Raw genomic sequence first — 16211 nt, forward strand, 5'->3', positions numbered from 1 at the left:
ATCCTGATTTAAATCCCATCTCCCTAAAGATGAAAATACGTATTCTCAACGGGTTTGGAGGCATGCAAAAAAACGGTGCAATAGAGCTCTTGCTAAGAAACTGCCCAAAATGCCTCTCTGAGAAGCTGGCTAAAAGTGGGCTAGTGTCAGTTTTCAAGACACAGCTGATAGAGTTAGAGGTCACAATCTGATTAGAAGAAATAGTTTATTTTTAATTTATATTGTTTAGGATAACTTGATGGGAATGGCAGATGTAGGTAGAAAAATGAGTTGATTAAAAGAGAACAAATTTTGTCTCTGTGATTCTGGATTTAAAAACCCATTAGAGGAAATCCTAAATGATAACTTTTTAAAATATTACTATTTAACCTTGTAAAAAAGCCCTTTACACATCCCATCCTGTGCTAACTCCTCATGCATGCTATATACTTGTTTCACAAATCTGTCCACATTATCAGTTGTAGCTCTTTTAAAATTTCTGTCTGATATTTCCAACATTGAGATTATCTCTGAGACTGGCTTTATTAATTAATCTCATTACCATCAGTGGTTTATTTGGTTTTTAAACTGCTTTTATGTTCATAATTTGGAATTGAATGCCAGATAGTGGTGTAGAATAGTGGACATTAAGATAAATAGAAAGATTTCCATGAAACGGACATACCTCTGTTGTTAAGCTAAGTTTGGGTCTTCTTTCTCTGTAGTGCCTTTCCTGATACAAAACTTTCAAATATCCCCAGTGGTGGGTGTGTTGTCTTCACTGGTATCCTCTATTTCATCTCTGGGTTCTAATATTCATTGCAAAGGCTACACAGAACTCACAGGCAAAATTCATGATCAAAGGGCTTATTCAAGAATTTAAGTTGTATTGCCAATGTGAAATGCTCACGATATCAGGACATGTTGCAAAGTAATTTGAGGTCTGCTAATAAAACTCCAAGGGACAGAACACTCAACTGTAATCCTCAACTGGAGGGCATTAAGCTTAAGCTCCATGGGTCAGCCAACACAGGTCCCTAAATTAAGTGCCCAGAAACATACCACTCCAGTAAGCTTCAGCCTGAAGGCAATCAGTTCTACTCCCTTGGGTTAACATGCCCAGCTTCCCCAAGTAAGTGCCCAGAGGCACTCTATGCCACATGTCAAGCTCCTGCACAAAAGCTCTCAGGTACAAATGTGCTTGATACAATTGATGTATGGATGGTTATAAGAGCCCCCAATAAATCGATCTTTTAATATAAATAAATAGATAAATAAATAGGAGTTTGAACTCTGACAAACCCATTTTGGATTTTGGCAAGGGGGGACAGGGGGAGGAGGGGGAAGTACTCAGGGTTACCTGGGTTAAGAAGTCCACTTGAGTGAACTCCAGCGCTCAACTGCCGCCTGGTCACAGGTGCGATCTTGCCTTTGAAAGTAATCCCACACAGCATCTGTGGAACCCTACATCAAACGGGTACACCACCCAGCTACCTTGAGGAAGAGTTGGAACCCTTCCAGCCTCACGAACAGGTGATCAAGTCTCAGTTATGTCCTTACCTACTACTCTATTAATTCTCTCTTTATTCACTAGCCCTTCTATCTTTCCCACCGCAGTTAGTCTCAACAAGCTCAGATTTGTGTTGTTTTTTTTCCTCTTTCTTCTTTTTCCCTCTTCTTTTTCTTTTTCCCTCTTTCTCCTCTTCTCTCCCACTCTCTCCTATCATACGCCACTACTGGCTTCCAGGTCACTACCCTCCGCTTAGGGCAAATAAACTGAAATAGCAGGAGGAACTCCAGCCTTCTCTCCATGGGAGTGCTGTACACCACACAAGGCAGCTGGTACAAACATCTACACCAAGCTGCGCTGCTGAGGAAACCTCCGTCCGACATCTAAGGCGATCTTGGCAACTAGGGCAATTCTGCCACGCACCACTGGGTCCCTACATTAAAAGGGCACACCAACCTGCCATTGTGGGCAGAGTCTAAACCCCTCTGACCCCACATTCAAGCAATCAGGGATCAGCTGTCTCTTTATTCTTTATTTCCTCCTTCTCTCTCTCCTCCCTCTTTACCATCACAGCCAATCTTAGTGAACACAGTTGGGGTTTTTTCCCCTCTTCTTTCTCTTTCTTCTCTTTTTCACTCTTTCCTCTTTCTTTTCTTTGTTCTCTTCACTTCTCTCTCAGCTTGTATGATTCTCTCTTCCCCCTCTCATTCCTTTCACATGCCACTGCTGGTTCCCAGACCCCTACACTCTGCCTAGGGCAACCCTGCCCACCCAGTGGGCAGCCTGACCCCTAAGACAGTGATGCCCACAGGATGAGTCAGTGCTACATGCAGCACAGCATGGGGTCAGCTATTTCTTTATCTATTTTTTAAATTCTCTATCCTTCTCTTTCTTTTTTTCTTTTTCTTTCTTTCTTCGTGTTCCTCTTTCGCTTTTTCTTCGTTTCTCTTCTTCTCCTAGCTCGTCTCTCTTTCCTACCACAGAATCAGCAGATCCAGTTCTGCTTTTCTGTTGTTTTCTTTTCTTTCTTTTACTTTACTTTTTTTTTTTTTACTGTTTTCAATTTTGTTTACTCTGTGCATTTGAGTTGTGTGTGTGTGTGAGTGGGTGTCAGTTTGCTTGGCATTGTTAAGCCAGTCTGTGTCTTCTTCTTTCTCTATTATTCCTCTCCTTTCACTCTCTTTGCTGTCACAAGCCACTAGCAGCATCCAGGCCACTCCTCTCTGCCTAGCGCAACTCTGAAGGCCCAACTGGAGGAGCTCCCAACCGCATTTATTGGCCTGGCAAGAAGCTGGGGAATTCACGTTGGTCCTCTTCCACACACCAAGCAGCATGGGGTTCTGCCCTTCAAACAGTGGGGGCATCCCCAGCCTAAACCCCGAGGCCCTACAAGTGACTGGGGGAAGTGCTTGACCACCACTGGTGGTGTTCCACACTACTGCAGGAATATCCACCAAATCTCCAAGGCGATCTCTCTGTCTACAGTAATTCCCCTGCCAGCTACAGAGCTCTGCACCAAGGAGGGTATACCCACACACCCTCCTCAGCACTCCAGTGCAGAGGGAAACACCACAGGCCAGCCGAGGTGCTCCAAGAACCGTGAAGCCAACCTAGAGATCGGCCAGGGAAGTAACACCCTCATGGACCCACAACAACCTGACCAGTGTCACATGAGAGGAATATCCAACACACATTCCAAATAAATGAATCCTGGATGGCTAGGATAAGAGTGAAGCCACAGGAAGATATAGTGATAGCCTGACCCCTAAGTACAGCTACCGACAGGTAGTTCATAGCAGTACTCATAAGAATCCCCCCAGAGAGAGCCCAGAGCTCTTCAACTCAGGAAGATTGCTCCAGGCTCCTCTAAAACAACACGAAAAAGCAGGAAAAACAGAAAACAATGCCGGAAGAAGTCATGAACCTAATTTTGGGCATAGAATAAGCAGATATTGACCTGCCACAAAAATAAATTTTCAAAATGCTGCTTGAAGTCATAAAGGATATGAGGGAAGCAATTCAGAAAAAAGAAGAAATGATAGAGGAGATAAAGGCAATGCACCAAAGGGAAATACAAGAGTTAAGGGATGAAATAACAAAACCCAGTGACAAATTGACAAACCTTGCCAATAGGCTTGAGGAGGCAGAGAATCGCACCAGTGACCTAGAGGATAACCAAACAGACCTCAGCAAACGGGAAACGTAGTCAAATAAGACAATCAAAGAAGCTGAAGAAAACTTGAGAGCCATGTCTGATGCTATAAAAAGAAAAAATGTTAGAATAATTGGACTACCAGAATAAGACACAAAGAAGTCAACAGTGAAAACAGCAAGGGGATTCTTAGAGGAAAACTTCCCCAGCTTAATAAATGAAAATCAGGCAACCATTCAAGAGGCTGAAAGAACACCAGCCAGACTGAGTCCCAAGAAGAAGTCACCAAGACACATAATTGTCAAATTATCCAAGTATGAGGAAAAGGAGAAGATCATAAAATCAGCTACGGAAAAGCAAACAGTCACATATAAAGGTACCCCAATAAGGGTATGTTCAGACCTATCAGTGGAAATGATGAAGAAGAGGAGGGAATGGAGTAACGTATTCCAAAAATTGAAGGAAAACAACATAAACCCAAGAATACTTTACCTAGACAAATTATCTATTAAGATAGATGGAGAAGTAAGAATCTTCCCAGACAAGGACAACCTCAAAGAATACATGAAAAGAAACCCAGCCCTACAAAAGATCCTTGCTGATCCATAAACCACACTTTCTACTAGAGCAGAATACTGGCCCTCAACAAGTCCCTTGCCCTTTCCCAAGGGTAGAAGCCTTTTTCTTCTTTAATTTAAATGGAAATGGTAATCACATAGGCTTATTTTAAATGGGGTTTCTCTTGCTTTCTCCATGACATTACTTTAAAATTTAATTTCAGAAATTCAATAAAGCTATAACGTAGAAAGATTTTAAGGAAATTTTTACTATATGTTCTTTGCTTCATTTCATTCAAATGTAATTAATTGTACTGGCTATATCTCTAAACACAATAAAAGTAGAAAGGCATGTAGATAAGTGGGGGGTTTGTTTGTTTTTAGGAGATGAATGACTTCATGTGTTATACAGATTTCCAAATGTTTTGTGAGACAATAGCATGTTTGTTTGCATTGGTTAGACATAAAGATAACATTAGCATCTTTCTTTTTATCATGGAACCATATACCCTGCCCGTCCTTGTTGGTTATCATAATGATTATAGACCCTATGTCCATTCAGTATTTATGGAAGTTTTTTTTAATCATTTTATTGAGAGCCCTTACAATGCTTATCACAATCCATACATCAATTGTATCAGGCAAATTTATACATATGTTGACATCATTCTTTTCTAGACAGTTACTTTCTATTGAGCCCTTGGCATCAGCTCCTCGTTTATACCCCCTCCACCCCCCTCACCCTTGTGACCCCTTGATAGACGATAAATTATTAGTTCCATGTCTCACAACGACCACTGTCTCCCTTCCCCCATGGTTTCCATTGTTCTTTCTCCTGGAGGGGTGTGTGTGGTTGTGCGTCACTCAGTTTCCCCTTCTTCCCTTCCTGCACACCTTCACCCTTCCCACCTGGTATCTCTCTTCCCATTCCTGCTCCTGGGTTCTGTGTGTTGCAAGCTCTTCTCTCCTATCTATGGCTGTGTACATGCTCGGGTTTAGTCTGAAGTGAGAGGCATCATTGGGGTCATGGTGGTGGGGGTGAGGAAATCTCAGAGAACCAGAGGAAATTTGTGTTTCATCGGTGCTTTACTGCGCCCTGGTGGCTCATCCCTTCCCTGTGACCCCTCTGTGGGGGATGTTCCATTGTCTACAGATGAGCTTTACGTCTCTGATCCGATCCCCCTTGTTCTTAACCATATGATTTTGTTTGTTAAGGGTTTTCTGATGTCTGTTACCTGGTCCCGTATCTAAGTAAGTTTTAAATGTGGATGAAGAATGGTTGCCTTAGCATTTATATTTGTAATTTATTATTATTGAATGCCGCCACATCTATTCAGAAAGCATTTGGTGATTATTGGTTAAATATTACTCTTTTCCCCTTTCACCTCCTTTACTAAAGAGGGAAAAGTGTGACTTCTGAATAGAATTCCTTTATTATTTTTAATATATTTTGGACTGTATTCTAGACTAAGTTTGCTATGGAGTTATTTATCTTACAAAAATATCTCATTAGTTTATTTCACTACTCCACTAGAAAGCATCTCATTATAACCCTCTTTGTTTGTTTACCAGTTTTATTGGCACATACTTCACATACCATACAATTCAATTGTTCAATCACATCAAGAAGAGCTATACAAGCAATTTTTGAACATTTTCTTCTTTCTTGCACTCTGTGTTATTAGCTTCCCATGTCCCCCTAACCTTTCCTGCCATCCCAACAGTAAACCATTAATTCAGTTACTGTCTTTATAGATTTTTCTATCCTGGATTTCATACACAGAAAAATATACAAACAACAACGACAACAAAACAAACTAAAATAGAGAAAAGCCTCACTCGTAAGAGAGCAGAAAACTTAAAAACCAGAGACAGGCTGTAAGTTTCTTTTTGAATGGCATGAGGAGCCGGTTGATGATGAGGGTGTGTGGAGGTGTAAAGATGACCTTTCAAAGTGCAGTATTTTAAAACTGAATCATTGTACACATTTTTAATGAGATAAATTTCATACTATAGGACTCAAGGGAAATTAAAGGTTCTTTTAAATAATTTCAAATCCCTTACTAAGTGACATGTTTGAATTTTGGCAATTTTATTACCTTGGGTAAGTTTTATAGTCCTTGTGATCTAGTTTGGTTTGTCTATAAATTTGGATAATATTTGCATTTACTACATAAGTGGTTGTCCACATTTAATAATGTGTTTGTAAAATACTTAGATGTATCTCAACCATACTAACTTCCCAATAAACATGAAGTATTTTCATTAAAATGGTTATTGATAAGGAAAATAATATGAGCAAAAAGATAAACAAATCCATAAAATGAGAGGTCCTGTCATCATGGAGTGGGAGATTAGAGAAATGTATTCCCATGCAGTACCATAATAAGGACTCCTAAGAAGCTGGACTAGATCAAGAGCAACATCACGCCATGACTGGCAGAGGGTTTATGAACAGCCTATGGTCTGAGGACGGCAAAGCCTTGCTTTCTGAACATGAGGAGGACTGGAAGCCCTTGCTGAGGAAGATCACGGACTGCAGCCTCGGGTATGGATTGCCATTCAATACAATGAAAACTAAAATTCTCACGACTGAATCAGCAGAGAAAAGATGGAAGTTGTCAATGCTTTTACCTTGCTTGGATTCACAATCAATGCTCACGGAAACAGCATTGAAAAAATGCTCTGCATTGGGCGAATCTGCTATACGAGACCTCTTGAAGGTGTGAGGAACAAGGACGTCACTTTGAAGACTAAGGTGCACTTCACCAGCCACAGTCATTTCTCTTTAAAAATAAATCTTTTATTAGTACATACCTCACGTATCGCACAATTTAATCATGCATTCATATTAAGATTTGTCCACTTATCACCACAATTTTAGAGCATTTTCTTCTCATACTCATTGTTGTTAATCCCCATTTCCCCCTGTCCTCCCCTGCCATGCACCTAGGCAATTATCAATCCAATTACTGTCTCTACAGATCTACGTATCCTGGATTTCATACCCAGACAATCATACAAAACACAAACAGGAAGCAAGCAAACAAGCAAAACCAATAACAATGACTAAACAAAATATAGAAAAACCTCAACCAAAAAGAAATCAGAACATATTATAAACAAAATGCATATGAATTGTTAAATGGAAAACCAATTTTCTTTGGAAACTTTTACTCATATCACAAGAAAAAGTTTTGTAATCAGCATCATGAAACAAAATGTGTATGAATTGTTAAATGGAAGAAAAACTATTTTCTTTGGAAATTGTAATTCAGATCACAAGAAAACAATTTTTTAAAATATGCAAATAACCCAACCTCACAAGAGTTTCCAACATCCACTTCCATAGACCGAATTCAGATCTCTTACAAAGTAACTTGCCAAGTGTATTGTAGTATTATGTATTTCATAAACATTTATCGCGTGAAACTGTGCTATAATCTTTATATAATTTCTTTCATTTTTTTGTCAGTGAAAAAGGTTTTGAGTGTTTTATCTCTTACCTCATTTTCACCTCATTTTCCCCACAATCCTTGTGGGTCAATTTTAATACATGATTTTTTGTAGCATGGGAATTTTAAAGAATGCATATATTGTGTTAGCACAACTGACTGGGTCTTAGCACAAAGCATCCATTTAACCCATAATTATTTAATCCAACCCCTTTATATAATTCCCTTGCTTTTTCTTAATACTATTTTAAGAACTAATATATCTTACAGTCATAGACACCTCTGATTTTTTGCCTCACCCCTTCCTATACATGTCCATACTTATCAAGTGCACATCTAACAATATAAATATTATACATACTATTGAAATTCTCATTACATCTTAAGACCCCCATCTATAATTATAACCTATGGTCTTCCTTTCTTTGCCAAATGTAAAGATGGATGATATTAGTCTTAATCAGTTACCTAGAATCTCGCTTCAGTTTTTCCTCCTGTATTGTGAAGATCTAATGTTCCCTCCCCCAATATATCACTTCAAGGATTGGGTTTAAAGCCATACTACTTAAACAGTTGGTGAGAAAAAAATTATACAAGATCATGACATGAAAACTCCATGTGATACTTTAATTTTTCACATAATGGAAAATTTTACATTTACATTCACAGGACAAGCACTATATCAGATTTTCATTTTCTCCTGGATTTACTTTTAACTCCTAAGTAAATGAACTGCTTGGTTAGAGAACATAAGATTCATTGAAAGAATATATTCCATTTGTGTTTTTTATATTTAATGCAATATCAAATACACTTCATCTATTTTCTACATGTAATCATGTATATTATTAGATCAGTAGTTAAAAGAAAGGGAAAAATTCTAGATAGAAAGTAGGCTGTCTTGTCATTTGAATTACGTCAACATCATCTAATATTCTAATATAATTGCTTTTCTTGTTGAACCCCCTATGAAATTAGGTCTTTCCCCATCATTGCTGCTAAAGTTATATGTGGTTACAGACACAAAATAGATTCCTAGTGCTTCTGGTATTTTAAAAAGCCCCTGCTAGCCTAGCTGTCCAAACCCCAAAGCTTACTCGACTTTGAATCACGCACTTAACCATGGCTATGTATTTCACCGTGTTTAAGAGTGAGAGTAATCACAAAGTGATAACCAGAGGGTGAGTCAAAAAGTATTGCTACTGTGCTTTTAATTCATACGTGCTTGGGTTTATCCCAAATAAAATGTGTTTAAACATTCTATCATGATCAGTGGGCATCTAAAATCTTAAAATAAATTCTCTCGGCAATGCTCTAGTTTTTGTCTCATTCGAATGCCCTCAAAGAAAAAAACAAGGCCCAAAGAAAATAGTAACTTCCGAGTGGATCTGCTGGGCCAGGATAATTCAAAGCAAAGAGGTCAGCTCAGAAAGTTATGGTAAGTGTTTTCAGAGCAAATCCAAATCTCTAAACGTGATGGATTTTTTTTAAAACATAGGGAGAACAGGGGCTTATTATAAAGAGGTTAGAAAAACAAATCCAACTACATTGGTGAGGAAAAACTCGGGAACAAAATGTTCTAGGAATGTTTCCCCTTTAAAACAATGTACCTGCCACAAGGGAGAAATTCCTTGAGGATAGTGAGGTCTGTCCTGCAAGAATTTCCATGGGAAACCTTACCCCATGCTCCTACGTCCCTTTATACCTCCTCTTATTTCCAAAAATCACAGGATATGTCAAAGGAACATGATTCGGGCCCCTTGGGGATGCCCAAACAGTCATTCTGAGGTGGTGTATATCACAGGGCATGGGATTCTTTGAGGAAGAGTTAGGAAGAAGGCAGGACCCCTTAGAAATGTGTAGGCAGATCTGGAGGGAGGCCATGTTGAGAAACAGAAGCTTCACACCATGCTGCCTTTGTTGATTAAAGGATGCTCGCAGTGTCCTCGAGTCGGTTCTGGCTCCCAGCGACTGAATGCACAGCTCAACAGGACACTCCCAGCAGGCCCGCACACTCTGCTTCCACCTAGCTTCCTGTGAAGGATGATAGACAGCACTTTCAGGGCTTTCTTCCTAACATTTCCAGTGACTTTTGAATTCCAGTAACCTTTATCATTTAGAAAGCACCATTCCCCCGGAGACAAATCTTCATATACTAACATGTTTCGAGAGGGGTGCAGTATTAAGCAAGCCAGAATGAAAGAAAGTGAACATTGAGGAGGACTTGAAGCACTGCTGATGAAAATAAAAGGCAGCAGCCTTCGGTGTGAATTGCAACTCCCTGTAAAGAAGCAGATTTTCTCACCAATACACCTTATCGTGGTAAATGGAGAAAAGACTGAAGTTGAGGATTTCATCTTGCTAGCATCCACGATCCATGTTCATGGAAACAAATCGAAAACCAAATTCTTTGCCATTGAATCTATTCCAACTCAGTGACTTCATAGGTCAGGATAGAAGTACCCTTAAGAGTTTCCAAGACTATTACTGCTTACGGAAGTAAAAAAAAACGCATCTGTCTCCTGAGGAGTGACTGATAGATTCGAACTGCTGACCAGGTGGTATGACACCAAGACTCCTTTTCATAGGAGCAGCAGTCAAGAAATCAAAACACGTATCGTTTTGGCAAATCTGCTGCACAAGACTCCCTTAAAGTGTTGAAGTGCAAGCTATCACTTTGTGGACTAAGGTGCACATGACCCATGCCATAGTATTTCTAATCATGTCATATGCACATGAATGTTAAATGACGAATAAGGAAGGCAAGAGAAGAAACGTTTTTGATACATTCGAATTATGATGTTGATGCCAGAAAAGCAAACAAATCTGTCTGGGAAGAAGTAACAACCAGAGAGCTTCTTAGATGGATGATGAGATTTCATCTCAATGTATTTTGAATATGTTATCAGGAGAGACCAGTACCTGGAAAAGGCGGCCATCTCGCTTGGGAAAGTAGTTGGTCAGTGGAAATGAGGAAGATACTCAACAACGAGCTGAAACAGAGCAACAAGTGTGATGATGGTGCGGGACTGGCCTGCGCTTCATTCTGCTGTACATCAGGCTGCTCTGAGCGGGAGCCGGTTAGCTGGTGTTTCACAACATTGGCTGCCACACATGGCCAAACCTTCATATGAGTTAAGATCACAGAGAAATAGTTGATAATTTTTTTAAAAGCCAGTCATCCCTCTTGTGGGAATGAATCAGAAGAGTTCCATGAATTAAACTTTTCAACATTATGTGGTGTGTGTGTGTGTGGGCGCACAGAAACCTGAGCAATTGAGCATAGGAATTGGTTGAACAAATGATAGTGCATCAAGGTGTGGATTAGTACTTCATTTTAAAGGGATAATTATTTTTTAAAGTAACATGGAGAAATTCCTATGACATAATGTTAAATTACAAAGGCAAAATGACACCCTTTCAAGTTGTGGATCAAAATTATAGTGGTCAGAAGAGGTTCGGTTATCCGTACGAACAAGAAGAAACAACCCAATAACGTCCAAGGGCTTTAGACACTAAACATTTGCTTACTGCTGTTAAGTGTGCAAGACCCGCCCAGTAGCTTCTAAGAACGTAAGTCTGCCCTTCGGTTTTCATTTTTGCTGCTGAGCTGGATTGTGCTCAATCATCATGCTTTCCCGTCAATAGAGGTTGTGCCTATTCCTGTAAACAGGGCTATACCCCATCATAAGTCATCAGGCAAATGAACAGTTAGGGCATAAGCAAAAGAAAGGAAACTAAAAATGACAGAGGGTTTTATCAGAAGGCATGGCGAGTAAGGGACCTTCTGTGGCTGCAGCCCCTTCTGCCTCAGGACACACAAGCACCCAGAGGAACCAAGGCTCAGTCTGTCCTTGTCTGTTCAGACCCAGTGTGTTCACTCATATCCACTTTCAGTGTACGTAGCCCATCACTGCAACAGCACACCACCATTTGTCTGACTCTGTGCCATCCATCACCTTGTGCGGGCAGCTCCAGCTCCGCTTCTAACATTACTCAAGAGAGTCCAAGAGGGCTGCCCCAAGAGCACCAATGACAATCCCCCAGCTGACTGCAGCACAAGCACCTTGTAGCACTGAGGTAGCTGATTGAAAACCACTCACATGGGCCCACAGAAGCAATATTTTCCATTTATTTCATACAGAGAACACACCTTCAGCTCCTCTGTGGATTTCTGTTTCCCTGTGAAGGTAATTTACTCCAGTTATTTAGGATTGAAAACTCAAAATTTATGTGCCAGTGATAATTTAAGACGGATATAAGAAAAAATTTCTTAGAGTCTTATGGGTTATTGAACTCTGGAATGTGTTTCAGAAGGAAATTGCAGGCTTTCTTCATGCCAAGTTCTTGGTTCTTGATGGAGCTAAGGGTATTGAATAGGTGCTTCTTGGGGTGCTTCCAGGTCTAGCAGTCTCTGATAGAGGCCATAAAATCAATACACTAAGTTAAGGGAAATTACTCTTTACTAGCTTGAGAAGAAAACAAACCTAAAATATTCTAGATAAGCATTTATTGTGCACTAAACAGGTGCAGCTGCCTTAGTAAAGAAATTTTGCTGATTGAAAAGATTGTGGAACTTCAACAAACTTGAGAGAAAAGTTTAAATGTACAGAACATTTAATATAGTATTGAATGAGCTAGAGAAAGTAATTTTAAATTCCAAATGTAAACTCTACTAGTTGTCTTTACAGCCTGGCAAATATCATGCCATACTGTTTTTATATGGCATATAGTATTTTTTATTTCTTTATATGTACAGTTAGAATAATAAAGCAACTGTGAATAATGCATGGGTTATGCTCTGAAAGGTCAGTGATTTAGCTCTTAGGAAATCAAAACCATTCCTGGTGAACAATAATGCTTTTGTAGCCAAACTGTCCTCCCAAATTTATTTAATTCATACTATTTTACAAAGATTACATATTTTTAATGAAAGAAAATATTCTTTAGCCTTACATTTTTAAAAACAAAATTAAGTTAGATTTGATAAAAGAATTCACCATAAAGTTGGGGTAGCACATTAACAAACAGGAATCAATAATCTTCATATATACAAAAAAAACCCAGAATATAATAATGTAAGCCTACTTCGGAGATATTGCAGGCTTGATTCTAGACCACTACAATAAAATGAATATTGAAATAAAGCCAGTCACACATTTTTTTGGTTTCCCAGTGCATGAAAAAGGTATGTTTACACTCTACTGGTGTCTATTAAGTGTGTAATAGCATTAGGGAAAAAGTTTAAAATACTGTGAGAATTACCACACTAAATGAGCACATGATGTTGGGAAAATTGAGCCTGTAGGCTTGTTCGATGCAGGATTGCCACCAGCTTTCGATAAGTAGAAAATACAATATGTGAGGAGCACAGTCACATGACAGGCACCAAAACAATTTAACCTCATTTTCAATAAAGTAATGACTACTGAGGACTGAATTTAAGAAATAAGCAAAAACTACCTAAGGAAAGGGTCCTTAAATGGTGTGTGTGGTTGAGTATTTGACTACAAGCCGAAAGCGGTGGTTCTCAACCTGTGGGTCACAACCCCTTCAGTGGTCAAACGACCCTTGTACAGGGCTCGCCTGATTCATCACAGTAGCAGAATTACAGTTATGAGGTAGAAATGAAAATCATGTTATGGTTGGGGTCACCACCACATGAGGAACTGTATGAAAGGGTTGTGGCATTAGGAAGGTGGAGAAGCACTGGCCTAAAGGGTGATGGGAAACCAATCAGGGGCTTCTCAGAAGACAGGTCTCTTGGTTTGCTTCCAAAATATCACAGCCTTGAAAATCCTTTGGAGCAGTTTAAGTCCACAGCTGAGGCAGTCATGAATTGGAATTAACAGCAACTAATGAGAGATGCATAACTTAGAGTAACCAACTCTGAAGATCAAAAGGGCAAGACTTCCCAAGGACCAAGCTCAGAAGGGTCAGGAAAGAAGGTAGAAGGATATCAGCGAGTGTGGGGAGAAGGTGGAATAAGGAATGGTACGTTGAGGGGATTATAGTGAATGAGATGAAACAAAATGGATATGAACTGCTGGATATAAACTCTATGATCTGTTTTGTCAACCTTCACCCAGTTCACAATAAAAAATTTAGAACATTAGACATTAATAAAAATAAAGGGCTAATATTAAAAAGAAATAAATAGGGAAGAGAGAAAGGGTAGATTACACACAAAAAATAAACTCTAAGTATCCTGAGCCAAAGATAGGGAAAGATATCTGGCAGATACCCTCCAGCCTAGATTTAGGATTGCTGGCCTCTTATTTTACATTTAAATTTGCCTTTACATGCATTTAATAGTATTTCATTGCACAAATCTTAAGGATGAGGAGATTATGCCCTATACTACCATCAAGGTCTGATCATTTTGTATTTGTGGCTCCTTTTCAAATTCTAGTGGTACATTTAAGAGGCTTACAATATGGACATCATTTCAAAGCATGCTTCATATTTATCATTGAAATGAAATGATTGCTGGGAATTATTTCAAAATAACCCAGGCTGCAAGGTAAATATCTGGCATAGTAAGTAAAACAAGACTGGATATTAGTTGGTAATAGAAACATGGAGATCCATTTTCCTATTCTTTTTACTTTTGTACTTGTTTGAAATTTTTTACAATAAAAAACATATTTGTAAAACTTTTTTTAAAAGTTCTTATTACATTATCCACTTAAAAACTCCCCACCTTGTGTTTTTGTTGAAATTCTTAATGACTTCATGTAGTTTAATATGTAATCAGGAGGCAACTTTTCTTTTAGAAAACACTCCATCCTTTCATGAAGTCAGTAAGAGCTAATATCTCCTTTAATATCTGAGTTATTAGAATTTGCTTCCTAATCTATCAGACTTAGCCCAGCCCCTTCAGCTCAGGGGTTTATATGAAAATTGCAGTTACATATGTGTCCTCCATGCATGTAAAATGAACTTTACACAAAAATACAATTTGGGAGTACACCTGTGAGGTGCTCAAGGCGTATCCCCATGGTGTACACCTGAGACAGCCTTTCTTTCTTTTTTTTAAAACATTTTATTAGGGGCTCATACAACTGTTATCGCAATCCATACACACATCAATTGTGTAAAGCGCATTTGTACATCATTCTCAAAACATTTTCTCTCCACTTAAACCCCCGACATTAGGTCCTCATTTTTCCCCTCCCTCCCCGCTACCCCCTCCCTCATGTGCCCTTGATAGTTTATAAATTGGAATTTTGTCATATCTTGCCCTGTCCAACGTCTCCCTTCACCCACTTTTCGGTTGTCTGTCCCCCAGGGAGGAGGTCACATATAGTTCCTTGTAATCGGTTCCCTCTTTCCTACCCATTCTCCCTTTACCCTCCCTGTTTCACCACTCAAACCACTGGTCCTGTAGGGCTTTCTTGTGCCAAACTTTTGGACAGGCTCTGAGGTCTCATCAGGGATCTCTTAGAAAGTGTTCTTATTATTCCTTCTCTTCCTGCCTGGTTTGTCTTTCGGATCAAACTACTTCTGACACAGTTGAGAAAATAGACTTTCAATGCTGATTCGTGTTCTAAACATGGTCATGGATTCCACTTTTCTTTCCTGCTCTTAGAAGAAAAGTTACCTGTTTTTTGTATTTTCCCATTTTTCTTTTAACCTTTTGAATGGAAAATTCGAATCAAATCCCATTTTTCTGTCACCAAACTGTTAAGAATGAATTGTAGTCACAAAACATCCTACTGTGATGATTGCACAACTCTTCTTAATATGATTGAACTACTAAATTGTATGATTGTGAATTATATGCCAATAAAACTATTAAAAATTTTTAATTAAAATAATACTCCATTCTCGATTCTCTGTTCTACTTTTACTCTGACACAAGTTGTATGTGTAGCATTTCTTCTCTGACCCTAATCACCTGGATTTAGGTCAGACCTCAGAAGTCATAGCGTGCAGTCATCCGGACGAGAAAGTCTTCTAGGACTTCAGATGCCATCCAAACGCTGAGCGTCCCTAGGATACCTTCACCTCTGGTCTACTGGCAAGAAATCCAGCATTTTCTCCCATGTCTTTAGGGAGATCACTGTAAGCCAGTGATTCTTGGGCTTCGTCTCCCATCTGACCTGCCGATTCCCTCCAGTGTGACTCATGGGAACTATGCTTATGGCTAGAGCTGTAGTATAACAGAAAGAATACAAATGAAAAGACACATAGGGCAATGTCTGGGACAATCCCTAATACAGAACTCCAACGTTCTCAAAAGGGACACTCTAGCTCCCATATCCATCAATGCCTTTCACCACGCATAATACCAGGGGACTTTTGTGTTCTTTTACTTTCCTGGCACCTCCTTATATAGGCAAGGCTAATGGAATCATGTTCCGTTCCCCTGAGGTCCGAGCCAGCCACCACCTGAGTTATCTCATTCACTGAAACCCCCAGATGGAGTCTCAAAGTCTCATCAAACTCATTTTAATCACTGGGGAAATTCAAAGGTTTTTAGAGATTATCTTTCTGGAACTAAGGCCAATGATCTAATGTTTGGCATAGAGTTAATCCCACACCTTTAAAAAAAA

Source organism: Echinops telfairi, unplaced genomic scaffold, assembly GCF_000313985.2.
Source record: "Echinops telfairi isolate 266 unplaced genomic scaffold, ASM31398v2 ScPeMD7_1;HRSCAF=3_0, whole genome shotgun sequence".
Classification (NCBI taxonomy): Eukaryota; Metazoa; Chordata; class Mammalia; order Afrosoricida; family Tenrecidae; genus Echinops; species Echinops telfairi.